General features: G+C 46.2%; 1 protein-coding gene across 2 annotated transcripts in view; it reads left to right on the top strand.

Moving 5' to 3' along the window:
* LOC121544709 (A-kinase anchor protein 6) overlaps positions 1 to 19,641 on the top strand; it is a 207,344-nt gene that overhangs the window by 20,394 nt on the left and 167,309 nt on the right. The window lies entirely within an intron of this gene.

Genomic DNA, 19,641 nt, shown 5'->3' with positions numbered 1-19,641 from the left:
CCTTTTAAGTCATAATGAATAAGAGGATAGATTTTATCCTAGATCAGTACTCCTACTCTGAGACGTTTTGTGAAGCTTTGGGGTCAGTTTGCGATAAGAATCCCAGTACTTCTTACTGGAATAGTAAAACTCTAGTGCAGTGGTTCCCAAACTGTGGGGCGTGCCGGCAGGGAGGTGCGCATTTCAAAACTTTCAGTCCGGCTTTCAACTTACTCTTGAAAGTTGTAATAGTAGAAGCTGAAATTTTGAAATTGGGTATTGCATCATCAGTATTCCTCTTGTCATGTCAGTCATTGCATATCTTAGAGAGCTATTTATAACCTGTCCGAAATGTCCAGATTAACTAGTCCATGTCAGCTAAAGTTTTTTACCTACGTTTTTTAGCCCATAGATTTTGTAGTAATGTTCGAGACACTCAAATATTACATGAATACACATGTAACATGGCAAAATGTATAGAATTGCAAGAAAATGAGCTTTAAAACTACAAAATGTTCTCTTCCCCATGACAAAATGTGTGGAATTGCAGGAAATAAGCTTTAAACCTGCAAAATTGGGATGTGAACAGTTTGTCATGAACAGTGCTTGTGCCCATAGAAATAGACGTTGTGCGCGTGCAGGGGGAGGGGCGCGGGATGTTGCCCAATGCTGGAAGGGGGGTCTGAGTAACATCGTTTGGAACCCCTGCTCTAGTGAAGTCTGAACATATGTTTTCATAGTGCAAAATGTCAAAAATCTACTCTGTGTTGTTTTTTCCATTACACTACCGGTTTGGTAACAAGTAGAAAAACGATTTACTAGTTTACTTCTCAACATGGTGACTGATGTACTGTATATTTAGTCTGGTTTAGCGCTGCATGTGTTTTTAGCCAACTCCACTGACTATTGTTGTCATACTATACTTATCCCATATACACTATATATACAAAAGTATGTGGACGCCCCTTCAAATTAGTGGATTTGGCTATTTCAGCCACACACGTTGCTGACAAGTGTATGACATTGAGTACACAGCCATGCAATCTCCATAGACAAACATTGGCAGTAGAATGGCCTTACTGAAGAGCTCAGTGACTTTCAACGTGGCACCGTCATAGGATGGCTGTCACGGTTCAGACAGACGACAAGAGGACCACAATTGCGTCACACCAGAAAGTTTATTTAAACTTAAGGGGAAAGGGATGTAGGGAGTGAGTGAAGGCTCCAGGGGTTATCCCGTCCGATGTGCTGGGTCTGTGCCTCCCCCCAGTGGCAGCGATGCGTCCGATGACGCCGGTGGTTGGTGGTCCAGAAGTCCTGGGGGGGGGAGGAAACACAGACACAACGGGGCGGATGAAAACAGGCAGAAGTACAGTTCAAGGGAAATCCAAATACGTTGTAGCAAGGCAGAAGGCTGGTCAGAGTTACCGGGGTCGAAGAGTAGTCAGGAGTCGTAATGGCAGAAAGCAGGTCTGGTTTTCCTGGGGCAGAAGAGTATCCAGGAATCAGGCAGGTCCGGGGTCACAAAACAGGGGTGAGCCAGAAGCGCGAGCACACAGGTTCCGGGTGTGAGCTTTGCAGACGATCTGACACCGGAGAGCTGAAAGACAGGGCCTTAAATACTGGGAGAGGTTAGTGGGTAATGCAGCGCAGCTGGCAGAGTAATTAGAGCCGAGCAGAGCAGGGACAGGTGGAGCTAGTTAGGCTGAGTAGAGAGAGGGAGGTGAGCAGAGTGGAAGATAGTGGAAACCAATTAAGGTGGTAACCCGGTGGAGTGAGAGGGCTCATGACAGAACCCCCCCCCCAAGGGACGGCCCCAGAAGTCCCAAGAGCAACACCACGCCGGGCGGGAGGAGGGGAGCCGGAGGAGGGCTAGAACTCCTCCGAACGGTCCGAGTGAACGTCCTCATCCTCGGAGGAAGCCGGAGGGCCGTGGTCGGGAGATGGGACAGGTCCCGAGACAGGATCAGGCACAGGACAGGAAGCCGAGCGGGCCGGACGGTTAGGGACCCCTCTGGGGCGGCCCCTACGGATTGCAGGTTGATCAGGATGCCGTTGGTGGAAAGCGGTGATGAGAGTCCTATCCACAATCCGACTAGCTGGCACCCAGGTCCTTTCCTCAGGTCCATAGCCCTCCCAGTCAATGAGGTACTGGAGACCCCTACCCCTCCGTCTGGACCGAAGCAGGCGGCGGACGGTGTAAACCAGACCACCATCGACGAGCCGTGGAGGAGGAGGACCAGGCGCAGCAGGGACCAGCGGACTCTCATGGATGGGCTTAATCTTAGACACATGGAACGTGGGGTGCACCCTCAGGGAATCAGGCAGTTGGAGCCGGACAGCAGTTGGGCTAATCACTCTTATGATAGGGAATGGGCCAATGAACCGAGGTGCCAGCTTCTGCGACTCCACCCTGAGTGGCAGGTTCTTCGATGACAACCACACCCTTTGACCAACATGGTAGGTGGGAGCAGGAATTCTCCGACGGTTGGCCCCGGTAGTGTAGCTGGCAACGGATCTGAGGAGTGTGGCTCTAGCTTTGTTAAACACCTCTCTGAGACCATGGTAGCATTCTGGGACATTGGAGAGGTCAGGAGCGGAGTTAGTAGGTACTGGCCGAGGGGGTAGTGCGGCAGCAAGCAGGCAGGTTCGGTGGCAGTCCTCTCCCCACTCCCTGATCACCCCGGTCACCCAGTCGAGCTGAGGGTTGTGCCGGCGGAGCCATGGGTAACCCAGGATGAGGGGTTGGCCTGGAGAGGGGAGCAGGTGAAACTGGATAGTTTCTTGATGGTTTCCGGACAGACCCATCGAGACCGGGGCCGTGACATGAGTGACCGATCCGAGTAAGTGTCCGTCCAGTGCCCGGGCAGGAATAGGAGGTGTCAAACGGAGGTTCTCCAGTCCCAGTTGGCGTGCCAGCTTGATGTCCATTATGTTGGCTTCGGCGCCAGAATCCACCAGAGCAGCCAGGGTGTGAGTTGAGTCAGAGAGGCGGAGGTGAACTTGCAGCAGGGGTTTGCGGTCGGAGGACTGGATGGTCATTGAACTCAACCGGACTCCCCCTATGCCCGGTGAGCTTCGGCCCTTTAAAGGGCAGGTTACCACACGATGTCCATCACCTCCACAATAGAGGCAGAGGTTTGAGGTGAAGCGTCGCTGGCGCTCTGCAGGAGTGAGAGAGGCTCGCCCAATCTCCATAGGCTCAGACTGATCAAGCTGACCTGGGTGAGTGGCAGTAGATGACAGGAGCCCAGTCGGATCTCTCCGAATGCCGGTAGTAGGTGGACCTTGGCGCCCCCCTCTCACGACGACGGGTCTGTATCCTTCTGTCGATCCTGACAGTCAGTGCGATGGCTTCATCAAGAGTGGAAGGCAGTTCCTGGGAGACCAACTGCGTCCTTGATATAGTCAGCCAAACTATGGAAGAACGCGTCCACCAACGATGGTGTGTTCCAAGAACTTCGTCTAGCCAGGGTTCGGAAGTCGATGGAATGGTCTGCGACTGTACGTCTGCCTTGTCGAATACTGAACAGTTCACGAGACGCCTCTGCGGTTGGTGAATCCAGGTCAAACACCTTCAGCATCTCCTCAGCAAACAGGTCGAAGGTTGCACATGCGGGGGTTTGACGTTCGAACTCTGCTGTTCCCCAGAGTCGAGCTCGGCCCGTCAGGTGAGTGATGGCATACCCAACCTTAGCCCCCTCCGTGGCGAAGGTCCTTGGCTGCAAGGAGAACTGAAGTCGGCAGCTAGTCAGGAATGGCCGGACCTGGGTTGAATCGCCGTTGAACCGCTCGGGGTTTCCAATCTTGGGTTCGGAGCAGCGGCTGCAATGACCGGGGCAGGTAACTCGGGGGCAGGGCTGGTGGGCAGACTGGCTGGGGTCAGGTTGGTGAGGAGTTGAATGATCATGGCGAGTTGTTGTTGCTGCTGCTGGGACTGCTGCTGGTGCTGCTGGAACTGCTGATGCTGTTGGTGGCCGACCTGAAGCAGAGAGGTGATGGCGCCGCTCATGCGGCCTAGCTCTCTCTCAGTGTGTTCCAGGCGTAGCATGGCGGTGGGTTGCTCAGGTTCTTCGGTTTCCATGTCGGGGGAAGTGTGCGCTGAGTCCATGATGGTCAGATCGTACTGTCACGGTTCAGACAGACGACAAGAGGACCACAATTGCGTCACACCAGAAAGTTTATTTAAACTTAAGGGGAAAGGGATGTAGGGGAGTGAGTGAAGGCTCCAGGGGTTATCCCGTCCGATGTGCTGGGTCTGTGCCTCCCCCAGTGGCAGCGATGCGTCCGATGACGCCGGTGGTTGGTGGTCCAGAAGTCCTGGGGGAGGAAACACAGACACAACGGGGCGGATGAAAACAGGCAGAAGTACAGTTCAAGGGAAATCCAAATACGTTGTAGCAAGGCAGAAGGCTGGTCAGAGTTACCGGGGTCGAAGAGTAGTCAGGAGTCGTAATGGCAGAAAGCAGGTCTGGTTTTCCTGGGGCAGAAGAGTATCCAGGAATCAGGCAGGTCCGGGGTCACAAAACAGGGGTGAGCCAGAAGCGCGAGCACACAGGTTCCGGGGTGTGAGCTTTGCAGACGATCTGACACCGGAGAGCTGAAAGACAGGGCCTTAAATACTGGGAGAGGTTAGTGGGTAATGCAGCGCAGCTGGCAGAGTAATTAGAGCCGAGCAGAGCAGGGACAGGTGGAGCTAGTTAGGCTGAGTAGAGAGAGGGAGGTGAGCAGAGTGGAAGATAGTGGAAACCAATTAAGGTGGTAACCCGGTGGAGTGAGAGGGCTCATGACAATGGCACTTTTCCAACAACTCAGTTTGTCAAATTTCTGCTCTGCTAGAGCTGCCCCGGTCAACTGTAAGTGCTGTTATTGTGAAGTGGAAATGTCTAGGAACAACAGCGGCTCAGCCGTGAAGTGGTAGGCCACACAAAACGGACCACCGAGTGCTGTAGCGCGTAGCACATTCAAATCATCTGTCGGTTGCAACACTCACTACCGAGTTGCAAACTGCCCTTGGAAGCTATGTCAGCACAAGAACTGTTCGTCGGGAGCTTCGAGAAATGGGTTTCCATGGCCGAGCAGCTGCACACAAGCCTAAGATCACCATGTGCAATTTCAAGCGTCAACTGGAGTGGTGTAAAGTAAGCCGCCATTGGACTCTGGAGCAGGGGAAACTCGTTCTCTGGAGTGATGAATCGCGCTTCACCATCTGGCAGTCTGACAGACGATTCTGGGTTTGGTGGATGCCAAGAGAACGCTACCTGCCCCAATGCATAGTGCCAACTGTAAAGTTTGGTGGAGGAGGAATAATGGTCTGGGGCAGTTTTTCATGGTTCGGGCTAGGCCTCTTAGTTCCAGTGAAGGGAAATCTTAACGCTACAGCATACAATGGCATTCTAGACAATTCTGTGCTTCCAACTTTGTGGCAACAGTTTGGGGAAGGCCCTTTCCTGTTTCAGCATGACAATACCCCCAAGCACAAAGTGAGTTCCATACAGAAATGGTTTGTTGAGATTGGTGTGGAAGAACTTGACTGGCTTGCACAGAGCCCTGACCTCAACCCCATCGAACACCTTTGGGATGAATTGGAAGGCCGACTGCGAGCTAGACCTAATCGCCCAACCCGACCTCACTAATGCTCTTGTGGCTTGAGTCCCCGCAGCAATGTCCCAACATCTAGTGTAAATCCTTCCCAGAAGAGTGGAGGCTGTTATTGCAGCAAAGGGGGGACCAACTCCATATTAATGCCCATGGTATTGGAATGAGATGTTCAAGCAGGTGTCCACATACTTTTGGTAATGTAGTGTATGTCAAAACACATCCAGATCTAATAATTGATTGGATTTATATAGTGCTTTTCTACCAACTGAGGTACTCAAAGTGCTTTACATACAGTGTATTCGGAAAGTATTCAGACTCCTTGACTTTTTCCACATTATGTTACGTTACAGCCTTATTCTAAAATTGATTAAATTGTTTTTTTCCTCATCAATCTACACACAATACCCTATAATGACAAAGCAAAAACAGGTTTTTATTAAGTTGTGCAAAAAAAAACTACTGATATCAGACCCTTTACTCAGTATTTTGTTGAAGCACCTTTGGCAGCGATTACAGCCTCGAGTCTTCTTGGGTATGACACTACAAGCTTGGCACACCTGTATTTGGGGAGTTTTTCCCATTCTTTGTAGATCCTCTCAAGCTCTGTCAGGTTGGATGGTGAGCCTCGCTGCACAGCTATTTTCAAGTCTCACCAGAGATGTTCGATCGGGTTCAAGTCCAGGCTCTGGCTGGGCCGCTCAAGGACATTCAGAGACTAGTCCCGAAGCCACTCCTGTGTTGTCTTGGCTGTGTGCTTAGGGTCGTTGTCCTGTGGCACAGTGGTCTAAGGCAGTGGTCTAAGGTCTAAGTCAGTGGTCAGTGGTCTAACGCAGTGGTCTAAGGCACTGCATCGCAGTGCTAGCTGCGCCACTAGAGATCCTGGTTCGTATCCAGGCTCTGTCGTAGCCGGCCATGACCGGGAGACCCCATGGGGCGGCGCACAATTGGCCCAGCGTCGTCTAGGGTAGGGGAGGGAATGGCCGGCAGGGATGTAGCTCAGTTTGTAGAGCATAGCGTTTGCAACGCCAGGGTTGTGGGTTCGATTCCCATGGGGGGTATGAAATAAAAAAATATGTATGCACTCACTAACTGTAAGTCGCTCTGGATAAGAGCGTCTGCTAAATGACGTAAATGTAAATGTAAACCTTTGCCCCAGTCTGAGGTTCTAAGCGCTCTGGAGCAGGTTTTCATCAATGATCTCTCTGTAGTTTTCTCTGTTAATCTTTCCCTCGATCCTGACTAGTCTCCCAGTCCCTGCTGCTGAAAAACATCCCCACAGCATGATGCTGCCACCACCATGCTTCACCGTAGGGATGGTGCCAGGTTTCCTCCAGACGTGACGCTTGGCATTCAGGCCAAAGAGTTCAATCTTGGTTTCATCAGACCAGAGAATCTTGTTTCTCATGGGCTGAGAGTCCTTTAGGTGCCTTTTGGCAAACTCCAAGCGGGCTGTCATGTGCCTTTTACTGAGGAGTGGCTTCCATCTGGCCACTCTACCATAAAGGCTTGATTGATGGAGTGCTGCAGAGATGGTTGTCCTTCTGGAAGGTTCTCCCATCTCAACAGAGGAACTCTGGAGCACTCCATCAATCAAGCCTTTATGGTAGAGTGGCCAGATGGAAGCCACTCCTCAGTAAAAGGCACATGACAGCCCGCTTGGAGTTTGCCAAAAGGCTTTTCCACATTTTGTTACGTTACAGTCTTATTATAAAATGGATTAAATCAATTGTTTTCCTCATCAATCTACACACAATACCCCATAATGACAATGCGAAAACAGGTTTGTAGAAATTTTTGCAAATGTATTCAAAATAAAAAACAGAAATACCTTATTTACATAAGTATTCAGACCCTTTGCTATGAGACTTGAAATTGAGCTCAGGACTCTCAGACCATGAGAAACAAGATTCTCAGATCTGATGAAACCAAGATTGAACTCTTTGGCCTCACTGCCAAGCGTCACGTCTGGAGGAAACCTGGCACCATCCCTTCGATGAAGCATGGTGGTGGCAGCATCATGCTGTGGGGATGTTTTTCAGCGGCAGGGACTGGGAGACAAGTCCGGTTCGAGGGAAAAATGAACGGAGCAAAGTACAGAGAGCTCCTTGATGAAAACCTGCTCCAGAGCAACAACCCTAAGCACACAACCAAGACAACGCAGGAGTGGCCCAGCCAGAGCCCGGACTTGAACCCGATCTAACATCTCTGGAGAGACCTGAAAATAGCGGTGCAGCGATGCTTCCCATCCAACGTGACCGACCTTGAGAGGATCTGCAGAGAAGAATGGGAGAAACTCCCAAAATACAAGTGTGCCAAGCTTGTAGCGTCATACCCAAGAAGACTCCATGCTGTAATCGCTGCCAAAGACATCAAAACTATGAAATAACACATATGGAAGCATGTAGTAATCAAAAAAGTGTTAAACAAATCAAAATATATTTTATGTTAGAGATTCTTCAAATAGCCACCTTTTGCCTTGATGATAGCTTGCAGACTTGGCATTCTCTCAACCAGATTCACCTGGAATGCTTTTCCAACAGTCTTGTTGGCTGCTTTTCCTTCACTCTGCGGTCCAACTCATAACTCATCCCAAACCATCTCAATTGGGTTGAGGTCGGGCGATTGTGCAGGCCAGGTCATCTGATGCAGCACTCCATCACTCTCCTTCTTGTTCAAATAGCCCTTACACAGCCTGGAGGTGTGTTGGGTCATTGTACTGTTGAAAAATAAATGACTGTCCCACTAAGCGCAAACCAGATGGGATGGTGTATCGCTGCAGAATGCTGTGGTAGCCATGCTGGTTAAGTGTGCCTTGAATTATAAATAAATCATTGATAGTGTCACCAGCAAAGCACCCACACTCCGTCACACCTCCTCCTCCGTGCTTCACGGTGGGAACCACACATGCGGAGATCATTCGTTCACCTACTCTGTGTCTCACAAAGATACGGCGGTTGGAACCAAACATCTCATCCGACCAAAGAACAGATCTCCACCAGTCTAATTTCCATTGCTCGTGTTTCTTGGCCCAAGCAAGTCTCTTCTTCTTATTGGTGTCTTTTTAGTAGTGGTTTCTTTGCAGCAATTCGACCATGAAGGCCTGATTCACGCAGTGTCCTCTGAATAGTTGATGTTGAGATGTCTGTTACTTGAACTCTGTGAAGCATTTATTTCGGCTGCAATCTGAGTTGCAGTTAACTCTAATTAATTTATCCTCTGCAGCAGAGGTAACTATGGGTCTTCCATTCCTGTGGCAGTCCTCATGAGAGACAGTTTCATCATAGCTCTTGATGGTTTTTGTGACTGGACTTGAAGAAACTTTCAAAGTTCTTGAAATCTTCCAGAATGACTGACTTTCATGTCTTAAAGTAATGATTGACTGTCGTTTCTCTTTGCTTATTTGAGCTGTTCTTGCCATAATATGGACTTGGTCTTTTACCAAATAGGGCTATCTTCTGTATACCACCCTACCTTGTCACAACACAAATGATTGTCTCAAACGCATTACAAAGGAAAGAAATTCCACAAATTAACTTTTAAGAAGGCACACCTATTAATTGAAATGAATTCCAAGTGACTACCTCATGAAGCTGGTTGAGAGAATGCCAAGAGTGTGCAAAGCTGTCATCAAAGCAAATGATGGCTATTTGAAGAATCTCAAATATATTTTGATTTGTTTAACACTTTTTTGGTTACTAAACTCAGCAAAAAAAGAAACGTCCCCTTTTCAGGATCCTCTTTCAAAGATAAAAATCCAAATAACTTCACAGATCTTAATTGTAAAGGGTTAAACACTTTTTCCTGACGGTAGGCAATTAAGGTCACAGTTATGAAAACATAGGACACTAAAGAGGCCTTTCTACTGACTCTGAAAAACACCAAAAGAAAGATGCCCAGGGTCCCTGCTCATCTGCGTGTACGTGCCTTAGGCATGCTGCAAGAAGGCATGAGGACTGCAGATGTGGCCAGGGCATTAAATTGCAATGTCCGTACTGTGAGATGCCTAAGACAGCGCTACAGGGAGACAGGACGGACAGCTGATCGTCCTTGCAGTCGCAGACCACGTGTAACAACCCCTGCACAGGATCGGTACATCCGAACATCACACCTGCGGGACAGGTGCAGGATGGCAACAACAACTGCCCGAGTTACACCAGGAACCCACAATCCCTCCATCAGTGCTCAGACTGTCCGCAATAGGTTGAGAGAGGCTGGACTGAGGGCTTGTAGGCCTGTTGTAAGGCAGGTCCTCACCAGACATCACAGGCAACAACGTCGCCTATGGGCACAAACCCGCTGTCGCTGGACCTGACAGGACTGGCAAAAAGTGCTCTTCACTGACGAGTCGCGGTTTTGTCTCACCAGGGGTGATGGTCGGATTCGCGTTTATCGTCGATGGAATGAGCGTTACACCGAGGCCTGTACTCTGGAGTGGGATCGATTTTGGAGGTGGAGGGTCCGTCATGGTCTGGGGCGGTGTGTCACAGCATCATCGGACTGAGCTTGTTATCATTGCAGGCAATCTCAACGCTGTGCGTTACAGGGAAGACATCCTCCTTCCTCATGTGGTACCCTTCCTGCATGCTCATCCTGACATGAACCTCCAGCATGACAATGCCACCAGCCATACTGGTCGTTCTGTGCGTGATTTCCTGCAAGACAGGAATGTCAGTGTTCTTCCATGGCCAGCGGAGAGGCCGTTCTCAATCCCATTGAGCACGTCTGGGACCTGTTGGATCGGAGGGTGAGGGCTAGGGCCATTCCCCCCAGAAATGTCTGGGATCTTGCAGGTGCTTTGGTGGAAGAGTGGGGTAACATCTCACAGCAAGAACTTGCAAATCTGGTGCAGTCCATGAGGAGGAGATGCACTGCAGTACTTAATGCAGCTGGTGGCCACACCAGATACTGACTGTTACTTTTGATTTTGACCCCATCCTTTGTTCAGGGACACATTATTCAATTTCTGTTAGTCGCATGTCTTAGGATCTTGTTCAGTTTATGTCTCAGTTGTTGAATCTTGTTATGTTCATACAAATATTTACACATGTTAAGTTTGCTGAAAATAAACGCAGTTGACAGTGAGAGGACCTATCTTTTTTTGCTGAGTTTACATGATTCCATATGTTATTTCACAGTTTTTATGTTTTCACTATTATTCTACTATGTAAAATGTTTTACAAATAAAGAAAAACCCTTGAATGAGTAGGTATATATATATATATATATATATATATATGTGTGTGTGTGTATATATATATATATATACACACACACAGTGGGGAGAACAAGTATTTAATACACTGCTGATTTTGCAGGTTTTCCTACTTACAAAGCATGTAGAGGTCTGTAATTTTTATCATAGGTACACTTCAACTGTGAGAGACGCAAAAAAAAATCCAGAAAATCACATTGTATGATTTTTAAGTAATTAATTTGCATTTTATTGCATGACATAAGTATTTGATACATCAGAAAAGCAGAACTTTATATTTGGTACAGAAACCTTTGTTTGCAATTACAGAGATCATACGTTTCCTGTAGGTCTTGACCAGGTTTGCACACACTGCAGCAGGGATTTTGGCCCACTCCTCCATACAGATCTTCTGCAGATCCTTCAGGTTTCGGGGCTGTCGCTGGGCAATTCGGACTTTCAGCTCCCTCCAAAAATGTTCTATTGGGTTCAGGTCTGGAGACTGGCTAGGCCACTCCAGGACCTTGAGATGCTTCTTATGGAGCCACTCCTTAGTTGCCCTGGCTGTGTGTTTCGGGTCGTTGTCATGCTGGAAGACCCAGCCACGACCCATCTTCAATGCTCTTACTGAGGGAAGGAGGTGGTTGGCCAAGATCTCGCGATACATGGCCCCAACCATCCTCCCCTCAATACGGTGCAGTCGTCCTGTCCCCTTTGCAGAAAAGCATCCCCAAAAAATGATATTTTCACCTCCAAGCTTCACGGTTGGGATGGTGGTCTTGGGGTTGTACTCATCCTTCTTCTTCCTCCAAACACGGCAAGTGGAGTTTAGACCAAAAAGCTCTATTTTTGTCTCATCAGAACACATGACCTTCTCCCATTCCTCCTCTGGATCATCCAGATAGTCATTGGCAAACTTCAGACGGGCCTGGACATGCGCTGGCTTGAGCAGGGGGACCTTGCGTGCGCTGCAGGACTTTAATCCATGACGGCGTAGTGTGTTACTAATGGTTTCCTTTGAGACTGTGGTCCCAGATCTCTTCAGGTCATTGACCAGGTCCTGCCGTGTAGTTCTGGGCTGATCCCTCACCTTCCTCATGATCATTGATGCCCCACGAGGTGAGATCTTGCATGGAGCCCCAGACCGAGGGTGATTGACCATCATCTTGAACTTCTTCCATTTTCTAATTATTGTGCCAACAGTTGTTGCCTTCTCACCAAGCTGCTTGCCTATTGTCCTGTAGCCCATCCCAGCCTTGTGCAGGTCTACAATTTTATCCCTGATGTCCTTACACAGCTCTCTGGTCTTGGCCATTGTGGAGAGGTTGGAGTCTGTTTGATTGAGTGTGTGGACAGGTGTCTTTTATACAGGTAACAAGTTCAAACAGGTGCAGTTAATACAGGTAATGAGTGGAGAACAGGAGGGCTTCTTAAAGAAAAACTAACAGGTCTGTGAGAGCCGGAATTCTTACTGGTTGGTAGGTGATCAAATACTTATGTCATGCAATAAAATGCAAATTATTTACTTAAAAATCATACAATGTGATTTTCTGGATTTTTGTTTTAGATTCCGTCTCTCACAGTTGAAGTGTACCTATGATAAAAATTACAGACCTCTACATGCTTTGTAAGTAGGAAAACCTGCAAAATCGGCAGTGTATCAAATACTTCTTCTCCCCACTGTATATATGTGTCTGTGTATATATATATATATATATATATATATATATATATATATATATATATATATATATATATATATATATATATATATGTGTGTGTGTGTGTGTGTGTGTGTGTGTGTGTGTGTGTGTGTGTGTGTGTGTGTGTATATATATGGAATAGGGTTCCATTTGGGATGCATCTTTTGTGTTGACAATAGTGTGCCTGCATGAAGGATGAAAGGCTAATGTAATGCCTTCATAACCCTAGTCTTTAGTTGTGTAATCCCTGCTCAATCAACTGTGAAGCTTTAAAATCATTTCACTTCAGCTTGAATGGAAAAATTGTTATTTTCATCTCTTTTATAAATGCACTGATCTTGTCTTTACCAGCCTCGTTTACTGTAGAGAAAGACCTTTATTACAGTTTTTCCCAATTGCTAAAACACAATTTTGCCAACTAGGCTGGTTTTATCAAAATACTTAACACAATTCACAAAAACACACACCCAAACTGCAAAATACCTCATATCCTGCAAAATGAAGCACTGCAACCAAAACTACATATAGCATTATCAAAATCAAACGTTTGCACGAAATGGCACACACTTCATTCATATTACCCGATTTTTGTCTAACCAACGACACACTGTTGGGCATAATGAAAAGCACTGTCATCTTTAGTATGCTTTGCCATAATACTAAAATAGTTCAAAAATTAGAATATTATTCAGATTGTTCACATGCACAGAAATATTTGCAGATACACACTCATGCTGTTGAAACATTTTAATTTTTCACCAAACAAGTCAGTGCAACATATGCACAGCAGATATATTTACATTGGACTGAACAAAAATATGCTCACAAAAAACAGTAAACTGAAAAAGAAAAGTGCAGAAAAAATGTGCAGAAAAAAAATATATATAAAAAAAAAGAGGCAAGAAAAATAATTAGGCAGCATCTTGCCGCACAGCTGGGTCTGGCCACAACGCCTCGTCCACATCACAGGCAATATCTTCCCTTGCCAGACATCGAGGGAAGAAGCGCCTTGAGTGCCTTATCCATCCCTGAATCGCACCCACATCAATCTCATCACATGCCTCTTCCATAGCCTGCACAAGAGGCATGCGCACAAAGGGCTGCCGGTCGTATACCTTCCACCGCCATGCCGAAAAGAACTCTTCTATGGGGTTAGGAAATGGTGAGTATGGTGGGAGGTATTGCACGAGAAATGGTGGGTGGTCAGCAAACCAGTTTTGGACTGGGGCTGCACGATGAAAGCTCACGTTGTCCCATACTACAACGTACCGGGTTCTTTGATGGTCTGCATCATTCATACGCTCTGGTGGTATGAGAATGTTGTGGAGTCTGTCCAAAAATGTGAGAATATGGGCTGTGTTGAACATTTGGCCCCTTCCTCCACCAAAAAAAAAAAAATTCCCCTTTTCCATTTCCCCTTTTCCTGTTAGTGCTGCTGAGCCATCATGTAGGCCATATTCCAGTGACTAGGCCAGTCAGAGAGGCGTAGTCAGCCCGACGGTCCCAACCTTCACATTATAAAGTACACACTGGTGACCTGAAGCTTTGGACCCGTCCCAATCACTTTCTCCAACCTTTCAGTAGATGGATAGTCTAGCTACCTCTACCTGCCTGGGTCTGAAATGGCACTCTATTCTCTATGTAGTACACTACCTTTGACCAGGGAATGAAAGTAGTGCACTATATCGGGAATAGGGGGACATTTCAGATGCACCCATGCCTGCTTACAGACAGATCTCTCCTTTCTCCAGCTGAAGCTGCGCATTGTCTGTCTGTGGGGAATGCCGAGCATGTGACCTCATGATTCAGTATCTGGTCCCGTATTCACAAAGCGCTCAGAGTAGAAGTGCTGATGTAGGATCAGGTTTACCTTTCATGCCATAATCATTTTAGTCATTTAGCAGACGCTCTTATCCAGAGTGACTTACAGTTAGTGAGTGCATACATTTTCATACTTCATAATGAATAAGACAAGGACTTGACCCTAGATCAGCACTCTGAGACAATTTGTGAATATGGGCCCTGGTTCTGAGATAGAGTGACTGACTTCTTTGTTGCTGTGGTTTGCTTCCCATGAGACAGTGACTCAGACAGGCTGACATATTGCCTGGCCAGGGCTCCTCTGGCTCGGTGTCATCGATAAAGATGTATTCCCAGCCAAATATGCACCCCACCCCCCCAAACCAGAGTATAATGGTCTCCCTGCTATAAAACAGTGTTTCCCAACTCCAGTCCTCCAGTACCCCCAACAGCACGCATTTTTTTGTAGCCCGGGACAAGCACACCTGATTCAACTTGTCAACTAATCATCAAGCCCTCTATGAGTTGAATCAGGTGAGTTTGTCCGGGGCTACATCAACAACGTGTGCTGTAGGGGGTCCTGGAGGACTGGAGCTGGGAAACGGTGCTCTAAAAGGTGTTTTACAACAGAGATTAAAATGTTGCGTTGTTGATTCAGCATGTAGGCTATTCTTTGTGATCTCCTGTAGTGGTGCAGCTAGTATGCATTCATGAAGCTGTATATTAAATAGCAATTGTTTACTTGAGTGTTAAAGTTTAGATGGAGTCTGTGTTGTTGTTGTTATCTGATCTTCAAACAATGTGACCCAAATCACAAAATTACCCAAATCACGCATCTCTCTTTCCTTTATCATAATCTGTCTCTTTCTCTCCTTCTTCTTTCTCTCCTGCTCTCAGCTGATAGGGTATGACATATTTGTTGATTTGCCAATCCTGTTATATCCCTCAGTATGTCTCCTTTCCTCCGCCTTTCAGTCAAATCCCGTAAACACAGTCTCCCTCAATCTATTTGAACCCACGACTTGACCAGCTGGAATGACCCCTGTAATCAATATTATCAAATAACACAACATGTCATTCTGTTGCCAGAGTGTATTCTTTGGACTTTCAGGATGAGCGTGTCTGTTTTGACGCAATTTCTGTTTGGATTCACTGGTAAAGTCTGCCATCTAGTGGGGTTTGGTGGACATGTTACAATGTTATAATATTCACTGACTCATTTACATTTTACATTAACATTTTAGTAATTTAGCAGACGCTCTTATCCAGAGCGACTTACAGTATTGAGTTCATACATTTTCATAATTGTTTTTGCACTGGTCCCCCGTGGGAATCAAACCCACAACCCTTGCGTTGCAAGCACCATGCTCTACCAACTGAACTACACGGGACCTTTCAGTTCAGTAGGTGGCCCTTTTAAAGACAGACAGGCCATTGCTTTTGATTGAATTTGAAATTTTAGCTTTGAAAGGGAATCCTGTATATAAATACATTGATTGGTACAGGCTGTTGATGCTGAAATGTCTCTTTCGATTATGACACACATCATGATGCCACAAGTATTCTCATTGCATGTAGTTCTCCTTATTCAGCCTATGGTCTTGAAGTAGTTTGTTTTTCTCATTAGCTTTGTGACCAATTGTTTGTTAAAAGGTCTGATGAAAGGGCTATGTTCCAGCATCTATCCCCATCTCCATCCCAGCCTGCCCTCCCTGCATTCATCCCTGCCTTTGTCTAGTCTATTTTTAGGAGGCCTGGGGCCTTTTGTCGTAGTCATGGCCCGTATTCACAAAGTGTCTCAGAGTAGAAAATTGGTGGTAAGTGCTGAGAATAGAGACATTTTACTCCTACTCTTATGGGTCAAAATTAAAGCTTTGCATGAAGCCATAAGAGTCACACCAAGTAGACAGATATTTAGGACAGTGTTTCACAATTTTTTTTTAAGGAACACAGTCTGGCTTTAAACTTACTCTTGAAAGTTGTTATAGTAGAATGCACAAGGTGCAACTTTTAAATTAGGTAGTGCATCATCAGTTCCTCTTGTCATGTTAGTTAATGCATATGTTAGAGAGCTATTTTATAACTTGTCAGAAATGTCCAGATCAACTAGCCCATGTCAGCTAATGTTTTTTTATTTTGTTTTTTTAGCCCATAGATATTGTTGTAATTTTTTTTGTCTCTCAAATATCACATGAATACACATTAGACATGGCAAAATGTATAGAATTGCAAGAACATTTGCTTTAAAACTGCAAAATGTTCTTTGCACCCTATGACAAAATGTATAGAATTGCAGGAAATAAGCTTTCTCTCCACCAACAAGAGGGGTGTGAACAGTTTGTCATGAACAGTGCTTGTGCCCATAGAAATAGACGTGGCGCGTGCGCGCTCGGGAGGTTCCCCAATGCTGGAAGGGAGGCCTGAGTGAAAAAGTTTAGGAGCCCCTGATTTAGGACACCTCATGAGCTGTCTTAACCAGTTAAGAGTTACCAGCAGGTGTGTTTATTAATAGAAAAATGCAGCGAGTCAGTGGTTCCTGCACCACATGCAATTGCTTTTGAGTTGTTAAAATAATGTTTTGATATTTCTATATGATCATCCATAAATAATCTAGACCTACATGCAACATTATCGCTTTTGACAATGATTTCGTATGATGCCTAAATACTTATAACCGCCCTAGACTAATAAATAAATATGTTTTTCTTTCGATTATTTAATTACCTACATCATGTTATTTCAAGTTATCCATTTGGAGCGCAACATCACGTTGTTGTCTAAATTGGGCATGCCTATAAATTGGGCAATTGAAGGCATCTAGGGCTTATGTTAACTTTGATTGTGTTCGATGAAAATGATAGACCTTTCAAATGTTGTATGCAACATTATCTGCAATTGACTTGATGCCTATACTGTGCCAAAGTGGAGTTGTTAAAAAGGAGTGACGAGTGTGTTGATATAATGGTCATTATTGTGAAATTTTGCTTTTAACAACCATCAGAATTTGTTAAAAAATGGTTATGCATGCCAACATATTAGGCAATAATTAAGAGTAGGCAAAGTGATTGTGTCAGGTGAAAATTATCTAAAGTTTTACCATTGCAACATTTGATGTACAGTCACATTCACTGTGGTTGTCTGAAGCGACGCTTGTTCACAGCTAGCGATGCCTCATCGCAGTTGGTTATTCCCCAATTTGCAACAATGGCAATGAGCATCATCTCTATTTCCTTTGCGGTACCTCATTGTCGTGATTACCAGCTGAGATAAACTTGTATGAGTTAATTTTACTCCTGGCTCAGAGTTTGTCTGGGCAGTGTCTTATTATCCTAAAACCTACTCTGAGCTGGGAGTTTTTTTTGTTTCATGGGCCCTGACCTTTCCGTTGTATGATGGCAGATTTTTTCAATTATAACCATGGAACATAGACCCTGCTGGAGCCAGCCCTAACACTGTCACAAAGAGTAGGCTTAGGAAATACAGAACTGCAGTTATAGCAGTTATGATAAATGTATAAGGAGAAGGGGGCAGTTATGATAACGGCAAGCAACAAGCAACACTGAAGCATGCATGAGTGCACCAGCTGTTCCGAGCGACTGTGTGATCATGCTCGCCGTAGCCGACGATAGTAAGACGTTTTAAACAGGTCAACGTTCACAAGGCCGCAGACGGATTACCAGGACGTGTACTCCGAGCATGTGCTGACCAACTGGCAAGTGTCTTCACTGACATTTTCAACCTGTCCCTGGCCGAGTCTGTAATACCTACATGTTTCAAGCAGACCATCATAGTCCCTGTGCCCAAGAACACCAAGGTAACCTGCCTAAATGACTACCGACCCATAGCACTCACATCTGTAGCCATGAAGTGCTTTGAAAGGCTGGTCATGGCTCACATCAACACCATCATCCCAGAAACCATAGACCCACTCCAATTTGCATACCGCCCCAACAGATGCACAGATGACGCAATCTCTATTGCACTCAACACTGCCCTTTCCCATTTGGACAAAAGGAACAGCTATGCGAGAATGCTGTTCATTGACTACAGCTCAGCGTTCAATACCATAGTGCCCTCAAAGCTCATCACTAAGCTAAGGACCCTGGGACTAAACACCTCCTTCTGCAACTGGATCCTGGACTTCCTGACGGGCCACCCCCAGGCGGTAAGGGTAGGCAACAACACATCTGCCACGCTGATCCTCAACACTGGGGCTCCTCAGGGGTGCGTGCTTAGTCCCCTGCTGTACTCCCTGTTCACCCATCACTGTGTGGCCAAGCACAACTCCAACACCATCATTAAGTTTGCCGACCAAACAACGATGTTAGGCCTGATCACCGACAACGATGAGACAGCCTATAGGGAGGAGGTCAGAGACCTGGAAGTGTGGTGCCAGGACAACAACCTCTCCCTCAACGTGATCAAGACAAAGGAGATGATCGTGGACTACAGGAAAAGGAGGGCAGAACACGCCCCCATTCTCATTGACGGGCTGTAGTGAAGCAGGTTGAGAGCTTCAAGTTCCTTGGTGTCCACATCACAAACAAACTATCATGGTCCGAACACACCAAGACAGGCGTGAAGAGGGCACGACAACACCTATTCCCCCTCAGGAGACTGAAAAGATTTGGCATGGGTCCTCAGATCCTCAAAAAGTTCTACAGCTGCACCATCGAGAGCATCCTGACTGGTTGTATCACCGCCTGGTATTGCAACTGCTTGGCAGAGGGTAGTGCACTACAGAGGGTAGTGCGTACGGCCCAGTACATCACTGTGGCCAAGCTTCCTGCCATCCAGGACAGGCGGTGTCAGAGGAAGGTCATATAAATTGCCAAAGACTCCAGCAACCCTAGTCATAGACTGTTCTCTCTGCTACTGCATGGCAAGTGGTACCGGAGCTCCAAGTCTAGGTCCAAAAGGCTTCTTAACAGCTTCTACCCCTAAGCCATAAGACTGCTGAACAGCTAATCAAATGGCTACCCCCTGTATATAGCCCTGTTATTGTTATTTTATTGTTGCTCTTTTATTTTTTACTTTAGTTTATTTAGTAAATATTATTCTTAACTCTTATTTTTCTTAACTGCATTGTTGGTTAAGGGCTTGTAACTAAGCACTTCACAGTAAGGTCTACACCTGTTGTATTCGGTGTATGTGATGAATAAAATTTGATTTGATATAAGGAGAGGGGTTAACACAATTTTACCCTTTCCATAAAACTAGATTGAGTTGACTGCTTAAGCAATCTGTTATAGTGCTCTATATAACAAAGACATAACATCAGTTTCACTATGTTCATGGTGTTAGAAATGAAGGAGGTTGTTACTATAGTGATACATTGAGTGTTTGGAGAGAATCCTGCAGTGAAGT

Source organism: Coregonus clupeaformis, chromosome 29 (genome assembly GCF_020615455.1).
Source record: "Coregonus clupeaformis isolate EN_2021a chromosome 29, ASM2061545v1, whole genome shotgun sequence".
Taxonomy (NCBI): Eukaryota; Metazoa; Chordata; class Actinopteri; order Salmoniformes; family Salmonidae; genus Coregonus; species Coregonus clupeaformis.
This window is presented reverse-complemented; position numbering and strand designations above follow the sequence as displayed.